The following is a 16,094-nucleotide window of genomic DNA, read 5'->3' on the forward strand; positions in this document are numbered from 1 at the left end:
TTATGAATTTGGAACATGAGGGTGAGTAATTAATAATAGAATTTTTATTTTTGGGTGAACTATCACTTTAAGAAACATTACTAAAACTGAAACAAATACAGTTAAACAAAAATATTACAACAACCTTTTAACTACCACACCCATCTTTTAACATAGACATGAAAGTGCACTATGCAAACTTAGATTGTTATAATTAATGAACAAATACATTTTGTAATATGATTTTGAAGTAGCTTGTCCATGGAAATGCAATGTCAGATTTTAAAAAGGGTTTCAAAGGATGAATTTTGAGGTTTTAAGTTTTTAATTGATATACAATTTATGATGATTTATAAAACGTGACAGGAAAAAACTCAACGAAAAAGACTTTTTGTGTCAAAGATCAGAACTATCTGATCACTAACATAGTCAGTGTAAAAACAATACAGACATTTTTTTTACTGCACCTTCAAAGGAGGGAAGACAGTGTTGTCCGAACTAGAGCTAAATTCCTGAGGTGATTTTATGTTTTATGTTACTCTGTTTGCTGTGCACTGTCTGTTTGCTTCTTTACAATGTCGCCTGCTATTTCAAATGCACAAGACCTTTAAATTTGAATGAAGTCTGATTAGCTTTCAGTGTTTTATCGTTCATCAGCTGTAAAAAAAAAAAAAAAACGTTCTGAAAGTGATCCCAACGATATCATCGCTCTGTATCGTTATCGTTATAGCCGTGGTGTGAACTCTGCTATTCTTTTAAATTTTATACTATTTTTAGTAAGTTATCTTTATAGTTATAGTTATATATCATTCTTGGTGTGAACAGGCCTTAAGAGTGCAGTGAACTTTGTTCACAAAAAATGATTTGTTAATGAATGGCGATCGAATCAAATGAATCAGTTCTCTCTGCGACTCAATCGCACGTAAAGCATTCATATGACTTTATAAGACTTGGAATATAGCACTAGAGTCATTTGGACCACTTTCATGATACTTTTATGGTTTTTGAAGCTTGAAAGCTCTAGTTCTTATTCACTGCCTTTGTATGAAATAGACAGACCTGCACAGTCTTCAAATTGTGTTCCACAAAAGAAAGAAACTCCTACAGGCTTGGAACAACATAAGGGTGAGATGACGACAAGCTTGAATTTTTGGATGAACTTTCCCCTTAATTCTGCTTTGCTTCTGGAGAGGATAATACATTAACTGTGGTGAATTTAGAGGCTAATTAGGTTTACCAGAAAAGGCAATGTTTCACAATATCTCTGATCTTTCTTCTCCGACTAAAACAGCAATTTAGGCCTTGAAGTTAATTATATGTTAGAGTGGTACTTATAAAGGTTATTAGTGTGTGCTTAATGAGTGGAAAAGTTAAGAGTTCCTGGAGTAACACAGTAAAACGCCACAGTGGATTTCAGTTTCTCAATGTATTGGTTTAGCTTTAATGAGAGAACGTTTAAAAATATGATATTGTGCAATGGGTTCAAATACTCAGAGGCTTCCTCATTAGGTCTCTTGTCTTGTCCTTTCTAAACACTGTTCAAAGAAGATCCTGAAGAAGGCATTCTTTGCTAAAACGCGTGGGTTTACAGCCTATTATTTGAATAACATTTCTTCTTTGAACATGAGACCAAAAAGCCAAAGTTCACCTTCAAATATTTTTACAGAACTGTTTAAAAAGTTTTACCAAGTGAGTAAAGACATTCTCCATATAGCAGTTTGCGAACATCTTCCAAATTTTAGGCTCCCAGGCCTGATTTGCATCCTGGATCATCATGCAGCACACCCTCCTCCGGTCCTCCCCCACAGGGTGATAAAGATGAGATGTACCACTCAGTGACGGCACATTTAATCAGCACTCCAAAATGTATGATCGCAAGAGACACGGCTCCACGCCACACGTCTCCGCACACCGCTATTACAAGTACGGAATAACCATGCGTGATCACACAATCAATCCACCAGCAGCTTTTAAATTAGCATCTCAAACCCTCAGCACATGTTTTGTCACAGACTGCCAAGCAGTAAAATTGATATTAAGAATATTGACTGTTGTACATGACAGTCTATTAATAATGGCAGGGGTGAATAGGTATGAGGAATATGTAGGCCTATAGCTTTGTCTGATTGGGAGGGTGAAAGGTATGATGGGATAGGTGTTCCTCTGGAGGGTGATGGATTGTGGTGTTCTGTTCATGGCCTGATGGCATTGGCTTCAAGAGATTGGTATATATGCAATTTATTGTTGGAGAACAATAACACATTGATCAGTCGATTCTGAATTTGATAATAAAAGAGGTGACATTATAAAGCGCATAAATCACTGAGAAGCACTTTCTCGGTAGACTGTTAAAATGAAAAGATACACTGTCGTTCAAAAGTTTGGAATGAGTATGATTTTTTGTTTTTTAAAGATGTTTCTTATGCTCATCAAGGCTGCATTTATTTGAAAAAAATTACAGAAAAAGCTGTAAATTTGTGAAATATTATTGCAATATAAAATAACCATTTTCTATTTTAATATACTTCAAAATGTGTATTTCTGTGATGAAAAGCTGAATTTTCAGCATCATTACTCCATTCCTCATTGTCACATGATCCTTCAGAAATCATTCTAATATGCTGATTTATTTTCATTGTTGCAACATTTGTGCTGCTTCATTTTTTCAATTTACAACTTTTGCTGATCCCTGAACCCGGCCGGAGCAGATCATATGCGCTTATATGTGCATGTATTAAACTACACAGCCTCAGCATGATTATGATCACTTTTTCGTTTTAGCAAGAGTTTCATATTGAATCTGTGGGGTAATTTATAAGTCTGTGGCTGTCATAAGCTTACAAATGCTGCTTTACCGAGCTCAACGGCTCTTGCCCAGCAGATATTAATGGAACGCTATTGGCTATTCTAAATTAGTGGGCGGGGCTGGGCGATATGTTTTTGTTTCAGTTAAAAGTACGTCACCACATAGAATAACGCTGCGTGTTTCAAGGCACTTCAGTGGACCTTTAAATAGCAGTGTACTTGAGGCACCATTTGGGGTTCCTCAGATCACAACCACACTGAAAGAACCTTCTGAAGAGCCTCTAGTCACCATTTCAATCAGGGCAGTTCTCTGAAGAACTTCTCCTGAATGAACTCTAAACTCTTAAAAATAAATGTGCTTCACAATGCCATACAATGCTTTTTGTCTAAATGGTTCCATACCTTTAACATCTGAAGAACCTTTCTGTTTCACAAAAAAAAATGTTCTTTGTGCGAAAAAAAGGTTCTTCAGATTTTAAAAAGGCAAGACAGGGATGGTTCTTTAAAGAACCATTGACTGAATGGTTCTTTGTAGAACCAAAAATGGTTCTTCTGTGACATCGCTTGAAGAACCCCTTAAAGCAGCTTTATTTTTAAGAGTGTATGATTTTTACCAGTTCGATGAACAATGCAATAACATAGTGTCCCAACCAGGTGAGATACGATATGATTCCTGCTTGTTTGTCGACACAAAATGGACAAATGAGATGCATTCACATGGCACAGCTTATCAGGAGTGTGTTTAGAAAAAACATTGTTAACTAACTATGGTCACAAGTTCCATTTAACTCTGTTGGTAATGATGAAACTTGCAACCATAGTTGCTTTTGGGAAACACACATCAGAATGGTTTATATAATTTTCCCTCTGGAACTTGAGGATTTGCTTGTGGATTTGTCATATAATATCTGATAATATACTGAAAAACTTCATATCCTGTTTCAGTCTCCATGTACCTATTTGATGATTATATGGATAGTTCACCCAAAAATTTAAATTTTATCATTACTCACCCTCATGATGTTCCAAACCTGTAAGACTTTCATTAATCCTCAGAATACAAATTACAGTTTTTTTCAGTCGCCAACAAGCGTTTGTCCAAACAGTTGTCACATTTTCAAAACTCTAAACACAATTAGCACAGCATCGTTCTTTTGTGGCCATACCATTCACACATTTCATGTCGTTTTCACCCAATATGCAATCAGTGAACACATTTCTACAAAGCTTACATTTTCTTAACAGACAAGCTATACCTCCCAAAAAAATTATGGATTGGTTTTGTAGTATTTACGAATGTTAACACACAACATCCCACAATAGCAAAAACAATATTCCAAACCTTAGATACAGTATAAAAACCTCTGCTTCTGCAATGATATCAGTTCAAAAACAATATCAATATCAAAAATATATCTCAGCTGATAATAAACAAACAATTGAATAGCTGATTTATGTTGGGTAAGTTGGGCCAACCACAGTAGATTCCAGTCTGGCTTATACTCAGAGGCAGTCATTTTTTTTCTATTACATTTACACTTATACAGTAAAATGAGGACTTTGAGGAGTGATGTTTTGGAAACAGGGTTGGGGTCAATTCAGGAATGAACTCAACAATTCCAATTCAAAGAAGGAAATGGAATTGGAATTGGAATTGGAATTGGAATTCAACAACAATTACAGGAAACAGAGTTTGAATTGAATTGGAATTACAGGATGTGGAATTCAATTCAGGGAAATTCCACTGAATTCCATTTATTGCTGTTTCTGAGCATCTATGTGTGATTGCATTTAGAGACATACATTTGAACTTTATTTATGATGCTTTACAAATACCAAGTAATGTATGAAATAGAGTTGATCAAATGCAAGTAAATAAAAATGAGAACTGTACATTGTGAATTAATAATTGAATGACAGTGGTGATAAGTTTCTGTATGTACTATACATTCAATATATGATTACCACATAATATATGTCTGAACTCACAAAAAAAAATGAGTCATGTTCATTCATGTATTTCATTCACTTTTTATTGCATCGAATTATCATTTCCTGAAATTTGGCATGTAAAATGATCATGCTTAACCAACTGAACATACAGTACTTTGTATTTCTTTTATATGTTTGTTGTCTATGTGATTTACAATATTTAATGTATTATAAACTAGCAACTCAAGTGGAATTTTTTGGAATTTACAGTTTTTTTCAGTCGCTAACAAGCGTTTGTCCAAACAGTTGTCACATTTTCAAAACTCTAAACACAATTAGCACAGCATCGGTCTTTTGTGGCCATACCATTTACACATTTCATGTCGTTTTCACCCAATACGCAGTCAGAGAACACATTTCCACAATGCTTACATTTTCTTAACAGACAAGCTATACCTCCCAACAAAATTATGGATTGTTTTTGTAGTATTTCCGAATGTTAACACACAACATCCCACAATAGCAAAAACAATATTCCAAACCTTAGATACAGTATAAAAACCTCTGCTTCTGCAATGATATCAGTTCAAAAACAATATCAATATCAAAAATATATCTCAGCTGATAATAAACAAACAATTAAATAATTGACACACAGCTGATTTATGTTTATGTCTGGCTTAGACTCAGAGGCAGTGGTTATTTTTTTCTATTACATTTACACTTATACAGTAAAATGAGGACTTTGAGGAGTGATGTTTTGGAAACAGGGTTGGGGTCAATTCAGGAATGAACTCAACAATTCCAATTCAAAGAAGGAAATGTAATTGGAATGGAATTGGAATTGGAATTCAACAACAATTACAGGGAAACAGAGTTGGAATTGAATAGGAATTATAGGAAGTGGAATTAAATTCAGAGAAATTCCAATGAATTCCATTTATTGCTGTTTCTGAGCATCTATGTGTGATTGCACTTAGAGACATACATTTGAACTTTATTTATGATGCTTTACAAATACCAAGTAATGTATGAAATAGAGTTGATCAAATGCAATTAAATAAAATGAATGGCAGTGGTGATAAGTTTCTCTATGCACTATACATTCAATATATGATTACCACATAATAGATGTCTCAACTCACAAAAAATGAGTCATGTTCATTCATGTATTTCATTCACTTTTTATTGCATCAAATTATAGTAATTTCCTGAAATTTGGCATGTGAAATGATCATACTTAACCAACTAAACATACAGTACTTTGTATTTCTTTTATATTTTTGTTGTTTATGTGATTTACAATATTTAATGTGTTATAAACTAGCAACTCAAATGGAATTTTTTGGAATTTTATTTCAATTCTGTTTCCTGACATTCCAATTCCAAATCCAATTCCATTCCAGGAAGTGAATTGGAATTTACCATTCATTCTCAATTCAATTAATTTCAAGATCGCAGAGATTAGATACAGTAATTATGTACCCCCCCCCCCCCCTTTTTTTTTTTTTTTATCTGGGCTTTTTTTTTTTTTTTTTTTGAAAACAAACTTATTTGCTTTTTACTGGAATGCTTTTGAATGTGAACATTACTGTACATGTGGAAAGACAGTTCCCAACCAAGAAATTTAGTGTCAAAGTTGTGGATTGCATGTTCTCTTTCATAGGTTCACTCAACGCTGCGTAGAAGCTTACGCATTGGGAAACACCCCTGGTGTGACGATTGTCTGAAGCCCTATAGAATCACGCCAATTCATTGGCTGATGGCGCGAAGCTCCACCTCACGCAATACGTGACCTACCTAGATAGCGCGCGCGCCATCTTATTCCTCAGATTTTCCTCTCTTCAGAAGCGTTCGCTTCTCTTGGTTTTTCTGTAAGCCCAATTCGACGATTTCGTGAATTATATTCACTTCAGCGACCGCATTAGTGGAAATACTTCTCCTAGCGGTGAGTGAATATGGATTTTCGCCGTTGCCATCCTCCGTGCTCTCGCCTCATGTCGAGTGATGATCAGCATGGTAAGTGCGTCAAGTGCATGGGCCTTGCCCATGCGCGCGACGCTTTGTTTGGCAATTCTTCATGCAAATGCTGCGAGAATTTTACTTTAAAAACCTTGCGCGCTAGACTCGCGGTTTTTGGAGATGAATCCGCGGCTTCCTCCCGCCGTGCAGCTCCGGAGGCCTCCTCCCTCCGTGAAGCCGCGGCCTGGAGTTCTGATGTGGAGCTCGAGGCGATGGAGAGCGAGCAGTTTTCACTTTCTTTCCCTCCTTCGCCCGAGCGCCGTCGCGCGGTTTCTCCGGTTGTATTTTCTCGCGGCTGTCTTGCACCAAGCCCGGAGGCGCGAGATTTCGTTTCCTTTGGTTTGGAAGACGTTTTATTTACCGCGGCTTCCGACTCTGAGGACTTCGGATCCGCGGCGCCCGACGTTCTCCCGCCTAGCGGCCAGGAGGCGCGGCCTTCCCCAGCCTATTCTGAGCTGGTTGATGTTTTGACGCGAGCTACGGAGAAATTAAGCTTAGATTGGCCGGATGAACCTCGTGAATCCCAGTCATCTAAGCTTGATGAGCGCTTTCTCTGTAGCTCTGGGGCGCGTCCGGCGAGACGTAAGCTGCCTTTTTTTCCTGACCTGCATCACGAGATTTCCAGGTCATGGAAGCAGCCCTTTTCTTCACGTCTCACTAACGCGGCGGCCGCTGACTTCACCAACCTTGTCGGTTCTGTGGAGCAGGGTTATGCTGCAGTCCCCGCTGTTGAAGACACATTGGCTGCGCATCTCTCGCCTAACTCCGCCCCCTCTTGGAAGTCCCGCCCTCTCCTCCCCTCTAAGCCATGTAGGACCACTTCCGCTTTAATCGGGAAGTCCTACATGGCGGCGGGCCAGGCGGGCGCAGCTCTTCACACCATGGCCATTCTTCAGGCCTATCAGGCAGAGGTGTTGAAGGAAATGGACGAAGGTGACGGTTTGACTCCCGAGGCGGTTAAAGAGCTTCGCAGAGCTACCGACCTAGCTCTTCGTGCTACTAAGCACACAGCCCGTGCGGTTGGACGCAATATGGCGGGCTTAGTGGCAGCTGAGCGCCATTTGTGGCTTAATCTCACGGAGATTAGGGAAAAAGAAAAGGTTTTCCTTCTCGATGCCCCTATCTCTAGCTCTGGCTTATTCGGCGACGCGGTTTCCACCGTCGTGGATAAGTTCAGGGCGGCTAAGACGCAGTCAGCTGCGTTTAAGCAGTTCATGCCACGGCGTTCGCGCGAGTCGGCTAGCGCTTCATCCTCCAGGGAACGTCCGGCCCCGGGGAAGGAGCCAGTTGGTAGAGCTAGTGACGCGGCGCATCCCCCACCATACACGGTCTGGGGAGCCCGTGGTCGCCCTATGTCTCGCCAGCGCCCTCGCAAGCGGATTGATCTAAAGCACCCTGGGAAGCCTCCCGCGGCTTCCTCGGGTCGCTCCTGATGTGTGTGGCAGAAAGAGGAGAGCTTCCCCCGTCCTGTCGGATCGCGACAGACCGCTGAAGCGTATCTGTCCGTCCCCAGTACGCTCTCCTCCACCAACTGCGCAGTCCTTGCCGCTTCGTGCGCTTCAAGGTCAGCAGGCCATTCCTCCTGTGTGGCGGTCGTTGAAGGTAGGAGACACCCCCGGTTTTCTCCCCTCAGGGCCGCTGCAAGCTGCAGGCATTGTTCGCGCGGTGAGGGACGCCGAGAGCTTTCCCCCCGCACCGACTTTCCCTGCCCTTCCCATTGTGGCTTCATCAAGCCACGTCCCCGCGTTAGAGGACGCTATGCGCTCTCCTCAGCCGCGGCTGGCCGCATGTCCTCCCCTTCTAAGGGACGCCCACAGCGGGGACCCAGAACTGGTATCCCCCTTGGACTGCCCCGCTCTGCTACCCCTATCAACATTCCTTGGAGCATGGCAGGATCTGCCAGGAGTGTCACCCTGGGTTCTTCGTACAATCCAGTTTGGTTATACGCTCCAGTTTGCTCGCAACCCTCCCCGTTTCAATGGGGTCCTTCTTACTGCAGTGAACAGCGCAGACGAGGCTTCTGTCCTGCAACAGGAAGTTTCCTCCCTTCTGCTCAAGGGGGCAATAGAGGAGGTTCCCTCTTCGGAACTAAACCTAGGCTTTTTCAGCCGATATTTTTTAGTACCGAAAAGAGATGGAGGCCTGCGTCCCATTTTGGATCTACGCAGACTCAATTATTCTCTTTACAGAGGGAAGTTCAGAATGTTGACGCTCAAGAGCATTCTTTCCCAGGTCCAGGAAGGGGACTGGTTTGTCACTGTAGACTTGAAGGATGCTTACTTCCACATCCAGGTTGTCAGGAGACACAGGAAGTTCCTAAGGTTTGCCTTTGGGGGAAAGGCGTATCAATACAAGGTCCTCCCTTTCGGTCTAGCTTTGGCCCCGAGGACATTCACCAAGTGCATGGATGCCGCTCTGGCCCCGCTGAGGCTCCAGGGGATCCGAATCCTCAATTACTTGGACAACTGGCTCATCCTGGCCAACTCCAAAGAGCAGGTGAGCTGTCACAGAGACTTTCTTCTTCTCCACCTTCGCGCTCTAGGTCTCAGGTTGAACGACAAGAAGAGCGTGCTTACTCCTTCTCAACAGACCACGTTTTTGGGAGTGTGTCTGGACTCTACTGCGATGCGGGCCCGTTTGGCTCCCGCTCGAGTAGAGAGCATCAAATCGTGCACGGCCCGCTTCGGGCCAGGCCGTCACGTGTCAGTAGGTCTATGCCGCAGGGTCCTAGGCCTGTTAGCAGCGGCCTCCCCAGTCCTTCCCTTGGGACTGCTCCACATGAGGCCGTTCCTATGGTGGATGAAGTCAGTGGGGATACGCCCATCCTGGCCGTCTCTCCGTCTTCTGAGGGTGTCTGGCGCTTGTCTCCGCGCCCTCTCAGTGTGGCGAGACCCCATCTTCCTCCAGACAGGAGTGAGTATGGGAGTAGTATGCCGTCGCCAGATGATCTCGACGGATGCCTCCCTTTCAGGTTGGGGCGCGGTCTTCGAGGGCAGACCGGCTTGGGGTCTGTGGACGGGCAAGTGCCTCACTTGGCACATAAACTGTCTGGAACTCAGAGCAGTTTTTCTGGCTCTCGTTCATTTTCTTCCGTTCCTGTCGCACTCTCATGTCATCGTCAGGACGGACAATATGGCAGTGGTGTCACACATCAACCGCCAGGGAGGTTCTCGGTCGCGCACCCTGGACAGGCATGCGCGCCATCTCCTCCTTTGGGCTCAGGACAAATTTCTGTCCCTGAGAGCGGTTCATGTTCCGGGGGTCCTGAACCTGGCAGCGGATTTTCTGTCGAGACAGAAAATCAGGTCAGGGGAATGGATGCTGAGCCGCCGGACGGTGGCTCAGATTTGGGAGCGTTTCGGCGCGGCAGAGGTGGACCTCTTTGCGTCTCAGGAGTCGTCTCAGTGCCCCCTTTGGTTCTCCCTTTCTCATCCTGCCCCTCTGGGGATCGATGCGCTAGCGCATCCCTGGCCGGACAGGAAGCTTTATGCCTTCCCTCCTGTCAAGCTCATCCCTGCGGTCTTGGGCAGAGTGAGGAGTGTCTCCTCCTAGTGGCCCCGTTCTGGCCGTCCCAGACGTGGTTCTCGGAGTTGATCTCCCTACTGGAGGGCGAACCGTGGGAGATTCCAATCAGGAAGGATCTGCTGAGTCAGCTCCACTGCAAAATTTGGCACCCTCGTCCAGAGATCTGGAAGTTGTGGGTGTGGCCGATCAGGGGCTGCCAGTAGACGTGAGTCTCTCGGATGGAGTCCGAGAGACTATTAGTAGCGCTAGGGCCCTTTCTACTAGGAGGCTTTATTCCTCCAAATGGAAGGTTTTTGAGTCGTGGTGTTTGGCTCATTCTGTAGACCCAGTTAACTGCCCGGTCGGTTCAGTGCTGGAGTTTCTGCAGGAAAAGCTCTCAGCTGGAGCGGCCGCTACCACTTTGAGGGTTTATGTGGCGGCTATTGCGGCCCGGAGGGATTCTGACGATGTCCCGTTGGGTAGACACCGTCTGGTCTCCTCCTTTATGCGTGGAGTTAAGCGCTTGAGGCCAGTTCGTCCTCCTAGTTTCCCTTCTTGGGACCTTTCTGTTGTCCTGAAGGGGCTAGTTGAGCCCCCCTTTGAACCTTTAGAGTCGGCTCCAGAGAGGATTCTGACATTAAAGGTTACTTTGCTATTAGCGTTGTCCTCTTTAAAGCGTGTCGGGGATTTGCAGGCCCTCTGTGTAGATGAGTCCTGTATTGAGTTTGCACCCGGTCTAGTCAAGGCTATCCTTAGGCCTAGGCCGGGGTATGTCCCCAAAGTGCTCTCCACGTCTTTCCGTTCGCAAGTGGTAGTACTGCAGGCTTTTTCTCCCTCTTCTTTGAGTGAGGACAGCAGTCTTCATTTACTCTGTCCTGTCAGGGCGCTGAAGGCGTATGTGGACCGCTCTAGTCAGTGGCGTAAGTCTCAGCAGCTGCTGGTGTGTTTTGGGGCAGGCCGCAGAGGGCTAGCCGCCTCAAAACACACAATATCCCATTGGGTTAGGGATGCGATTTCTATGGCCTATGAGGTGCGCGGGTTGCCTTCACCTCTGGACATTAGAGCTCATTCTACCAGGGGAGTGGCTTCCTCCCTGGCTTTGTTTCGAGGAGTTCCTCTGGAGGATATCTGTATGGCGGCAGGTTGGTCCTCTCCCCATACTTTTGTCAGGTTTTATAACCTGGATGTTAGCACAGCTCCTGGCTCCCGGGTTCTTTCCGCTTGAGCCAGCTGTGTTAGGGTTATGGCCTTGTTAGGGTCTATCTTTGGCAGCGTGTTAGCTTGGCGTGTTTGGTATATCGTTCCCAATGCGTAAGCTTCTACGCAGCGTTGAGTGAACCTATGAAAGAGAACGTCTCGGGTTACTTGTGTAACCCATGTTCTCTGAGTAGGGAACGAGACGCTGCGTATGCTGCCAAGCTCCCCACGCTCTTCCGGCTTCCTCGATAGGAAAATCTGAGGAATAAGATGGCGCGCGCGCTATCTAGGTAGGTCACGTATTGCGTGAGGTGGAGCTTCGCGCCATCAGCCAATGAATTGGCGTGATTCTATAGGGCTTCAGACAATCGTCACACCAGGGGTGTTTTCCAATGCGTAAGCTTCTACGCAGCGTCTCGTTCCCTACTCAGAGAACATGGGTTACACAAGTAACCCGAGACGTTTTGCATGCAAATACCTGTAAAACTGAAACATAAAAAGTCTATGCAGTTTTTGTAATGTCAACAATAGCCAGTATTTTGAAACCTGGTGTACTTTGACTGACTGCATGTACCTTGTGAAGTGAAAACAAGTGTTATTCTTTGACAGAATAATTTCATTTTGAGTGAGATTTCCAGTGTTTTGGTAAAGTTAGTGTGATCAGAGAAAGATGTGTTCTGTTTTGAAATGAAGAGTTAGTATATATTTAACAAAATGTATTTTTGAGAAGAAAATTATCCATTTGGCCAATTGTATTTTGTAGGTGCCATTCTGTGTTAAGAGTTTAGAAAAAGTATCTGAAGTATGGGTAAGCGCTTGTTAGCGATTGAAAAAAACGTCTCTAGGTTACGTATGTAACCCTAGTTCCCTGAGAAGGGAACGAGACACCGCGTCCCCTAGGGGTCGCTATTGGGGAACGCTGCAGCGTGACTCGTGTCTGAAGAATGCATAGAAAAACTCCATGAAATGGCCGGCGACAGCGTATGACGTCACTGCGGCGCGCACGTCGCTGCTGGTACGTCACTACCGGGCGACACAGTATAAAGAGTCGCCGAAGTAAACATACAGCCGCTTCACTGTCTGAAGCTTCTCGTCCGAAGCATGGGAAGAAGCCTAGGGGACGCGGTGTCTCGTTCCCTTCTCAGGGAACTAGGGTTACATACGTAACCTAGAGACGTTCCCTTCCGAGGGAACTCTCACCGCGTCCCCTAGGGGTCGCTATTGGGGAACGGTATACCAACGTCTCCATGCTGAGGGGAGTGCATAGTAGCGAGCACTAAGTGTAAATTCTGTGAAGAATTATCCCTATAGGACGAGGTGACAGCTGTCAGAACGTAACCTCCCCGGCCAAAGCCTGAACTGTTACTCACTTACCTGAATGGGTCAAAGGACCCAGAGCACAGCTCAGGTTGGAATCGGAGATTCCTTCGGAGGAACGGCTAAGTTAATACTTAGACTTAACTAGAACAGGAACTGCCAGTACTACCGAGTCTAGTTCCCTCAGTGAACTGACTCAGAAATAGCGACTAACAGGCCTGTCCCAAGACAGAGACCGTTCTAGCAGGGGTTATCCTCAGATAACGCACCCTGGATAACAGATGGTCAGGAGATATCTGAGGTGATATCGAGTGAAGTTGGGCCCAGGGAGACCGGGGTTTTAAACCAACTCAAAAAATGGGAACGAGTACCGCGTAACCCATACCGTATAGGATTTTAGAAAGAACCCAAAAACTTGGTGGGAACTTACCACTTAAGTGGATTTAGGAAGTGCACAAAGATCCCGTGCGCACTTACCACTATTGTGGACTTCAGAAAGTGCCCAGGGTTAAGCGTGGGACACTTATATTAAAGCTCCATATTTGTCATAGGATGACAAGAATTAAAATAGGGGAGGAACCCTCCCTGTTAGAGAGGGGAGCAATGCTACACCCCAATCAGGACAGACAGTCCGCAAACTGTTAGTCGACCGATGAAATCACGGAGCTACTGACCATCATGATAGTGGACGCAGACAGCGGACAGACCCCTAACCCCGACTTGCAGGGAGGAACATCCGTCCTTAAAAAGGGCAATGCTCTGAAGGGACCCTTTAGTGTAAAGGGGAGCATACTAGACCCAGTCCACATGGATGCCTACTAGGAGAAGGTGGTGCTCAGGAATTACCCTTCCTCGGAAGGGGAGCATACTCATCCCACTAGGAGCCGTGCTCAAATCATAAAGCCTGAAGGGGAGGAGACACTCGACCCGGAAGTCAGGCGCAGACAGGCTCCTAACCCTGATTAACAGAGAGGAAAACCCGCCTGCCAGGAGGCAGCGCTCGGATTTTACCCTTCCTCAGAAGGGGAGCTTACTCCTCCTGCCAGGAGCAGCGCTCGAGAGGAACCCTTTCTCAAAAGGGGAGCAATCATACCTGACTCAGGAAGCCTGATGACAGATTCTACCCAAACAGAGGGGAATTTGTCCACACGACAGTGGTGCTACTGATGAACCTTGAATTAAGGTGAGCTGCTGTCGTTGAAGAGCTCTGAGAGGACCCTTTCCGCGGAAAGGGGAGCTACTAAAGTTACTTCAAGTTCCTGAGAAGGGAGCTCCTGGAAAGTCATGGTGACAGACTCCTAACCCTGAAGGCCAGGGAGGAACGCCCGTCCTGACGAGGGGCGCTCATAGGGGACCCTTTCCTCGGAAAGGGGAGAGCCCAGCTCGTGCGTGAGGCCTGAAGAGTGAGAATCAGCCTGGACAAGAAGGACAGGCCCCTAACCCAGATGAACCGGGAGAAGAACCTGGCTCTGTCAGCGAGAAACAGTACTCTAAATAAACCCCTTCCGCAGAAAGGGGAGTACTACCTCGGTTGAATCGACCTTGCCCTCGGGCTAACAGGGGGATCGACAGACCCCAGTCTAGGTGGACTTATGTTCCTGTCTCAACGGGACATAAATCCCCCGGAGCAGGAACTTATGAGGATAGACTCCTAACCCTGAAGGCCAGGGAGGAACGCCCATCCCGCCGAGGGGGCGCTCGTTAGGGACCCTTCCCTTGGGAAGGGGAGAGCCCAGCTCGAGTGTGAGCCTGAAGAGTGAGAATCAGCCTGGACAAGATGGACAGGCTCCTAACCCAGATGAACCGGGGAGAAAACCTGGCTTGTCCGTGAGAAGCGGTACTCTGAATAAACCCTTTCCGCGGAAAGGGGAGTACTACTTTAGTTACTGGAGAACTGAGAAATTGCTCCTCGGAGACAAAACTCAGGAGGTGCTGGAAAGAACCTTCGGCTGATAAGATCACTTCACAGGATCTAAAGTCCACAGAGAGAGTCTGGAAGAGGGATTCTCAGAAAAAAGGCCTGCAAAGGACAAATGTTAAACATGCCAAGGGCAATCCTAAGAAGGAAACTTAGGGAGCTTACCTTGAAGAGGACCTAAGTCCTATGTCTAACATATGCTGAGAGGGTGGTTTACCGCACGACCTGTGGCGTGGATAGGACGAACACTGCCATAACCATAACCCGTAGGATCAGAGGGGGAGCATCCGCCGTGAACTCATCATGTTTTTCTCTGAAAAGCAAAAACACAACACACAGGCCTGAGACAGTATTACGTTCCTTTTCTTTATTAAAAGAAAAATATGGATCGTACTCACCCATGAGTGACCTGCATTTAACTCCAACTTAAACAAAACATGTTTAAGGAGTTAAAATCCAGACCATCGGTTAATGGAGGTTCTTATAAGAACCGCTGCGTGCAGGGAGCTCATGTTGTAGGGCTCGGACCTGGGCCTTCATGGAGTGAAGGACTCAAAGGCAGTGATCTACCTAGCCCAAATCACGTAAATCCAGAAAAGCCAAAGCCTGGAAAAAACTAACAGATCAGTGAAAGACCTCCGGTTAGTCCTCCTGAAAACAGCCCAAACCAGCAGAGTGGGCTGTCTATTTAAACCCTAGCAGGGGAGACAGCACCATCTAGGCAAGAGCTTAAAAGAACTACTTTTATGTTTCTAAACAAAAAGTAATCAGTAAGCCCACACACAGATATCCGCAGATATCTGTATGTGTAGGAAGGACTATCAGAGGTAAAAACTGACTGAAAGCCTCCAGCCCTAAAGTAGGAAGAGTTAACATACAGCTAGCCTCAGACAGCTGCAGTTAATAAGACTGTTCTGCCATGATCTGCATAATCATGGTCGAACTAGTCTAGGAAAATCTCTCCCCTTTATATGTACACATATACGCATATATAACATGCATATGTATATACATATACATGCACATACATATTTTATGGCAGTAAATTAACTCCACAATCGCGACGCGCAGCACATATTCGGCTCCCGCGGGAGCTAAACAAACTCCGCCCAGACGCCAAATTCCCTCGGGAATAAAACGAGCAAGGAGCCGCTGGCGACGCCGCGAATGCGTCTGTTAATGCCGCGAGAGGCAAACACACTCATGCAAAATGAGGAACAGAGAAACTCACCTCCCTCCTTTGCGTAATTTACCACACCCACGTAGCAGAGAGTCGTAGCAAGTGGGTATGAGAGCGTGCCTCTCGTTACAAACAAGCAATGAATGCACCGATCGCGTTCTACTCTCTCAAGAGGTAATCTTGCTTGCGTTCTCCCCTCACAGCTCGGGCGGTGTGAAAGTGCGGGTATCAGATTACCAC

This window comes from Garra rufa, chromosome 19 (assembly GCF_049309525.1).
Source record: "Garra rufa chromosome 19, GarRuf1.0, whole genome shotgun sequence".
NCBI lineage: Eukaryota > Metazoa > Chordata > Actinopteri > Cypriniformes > Cyprinidae > Garra > Garra rufa.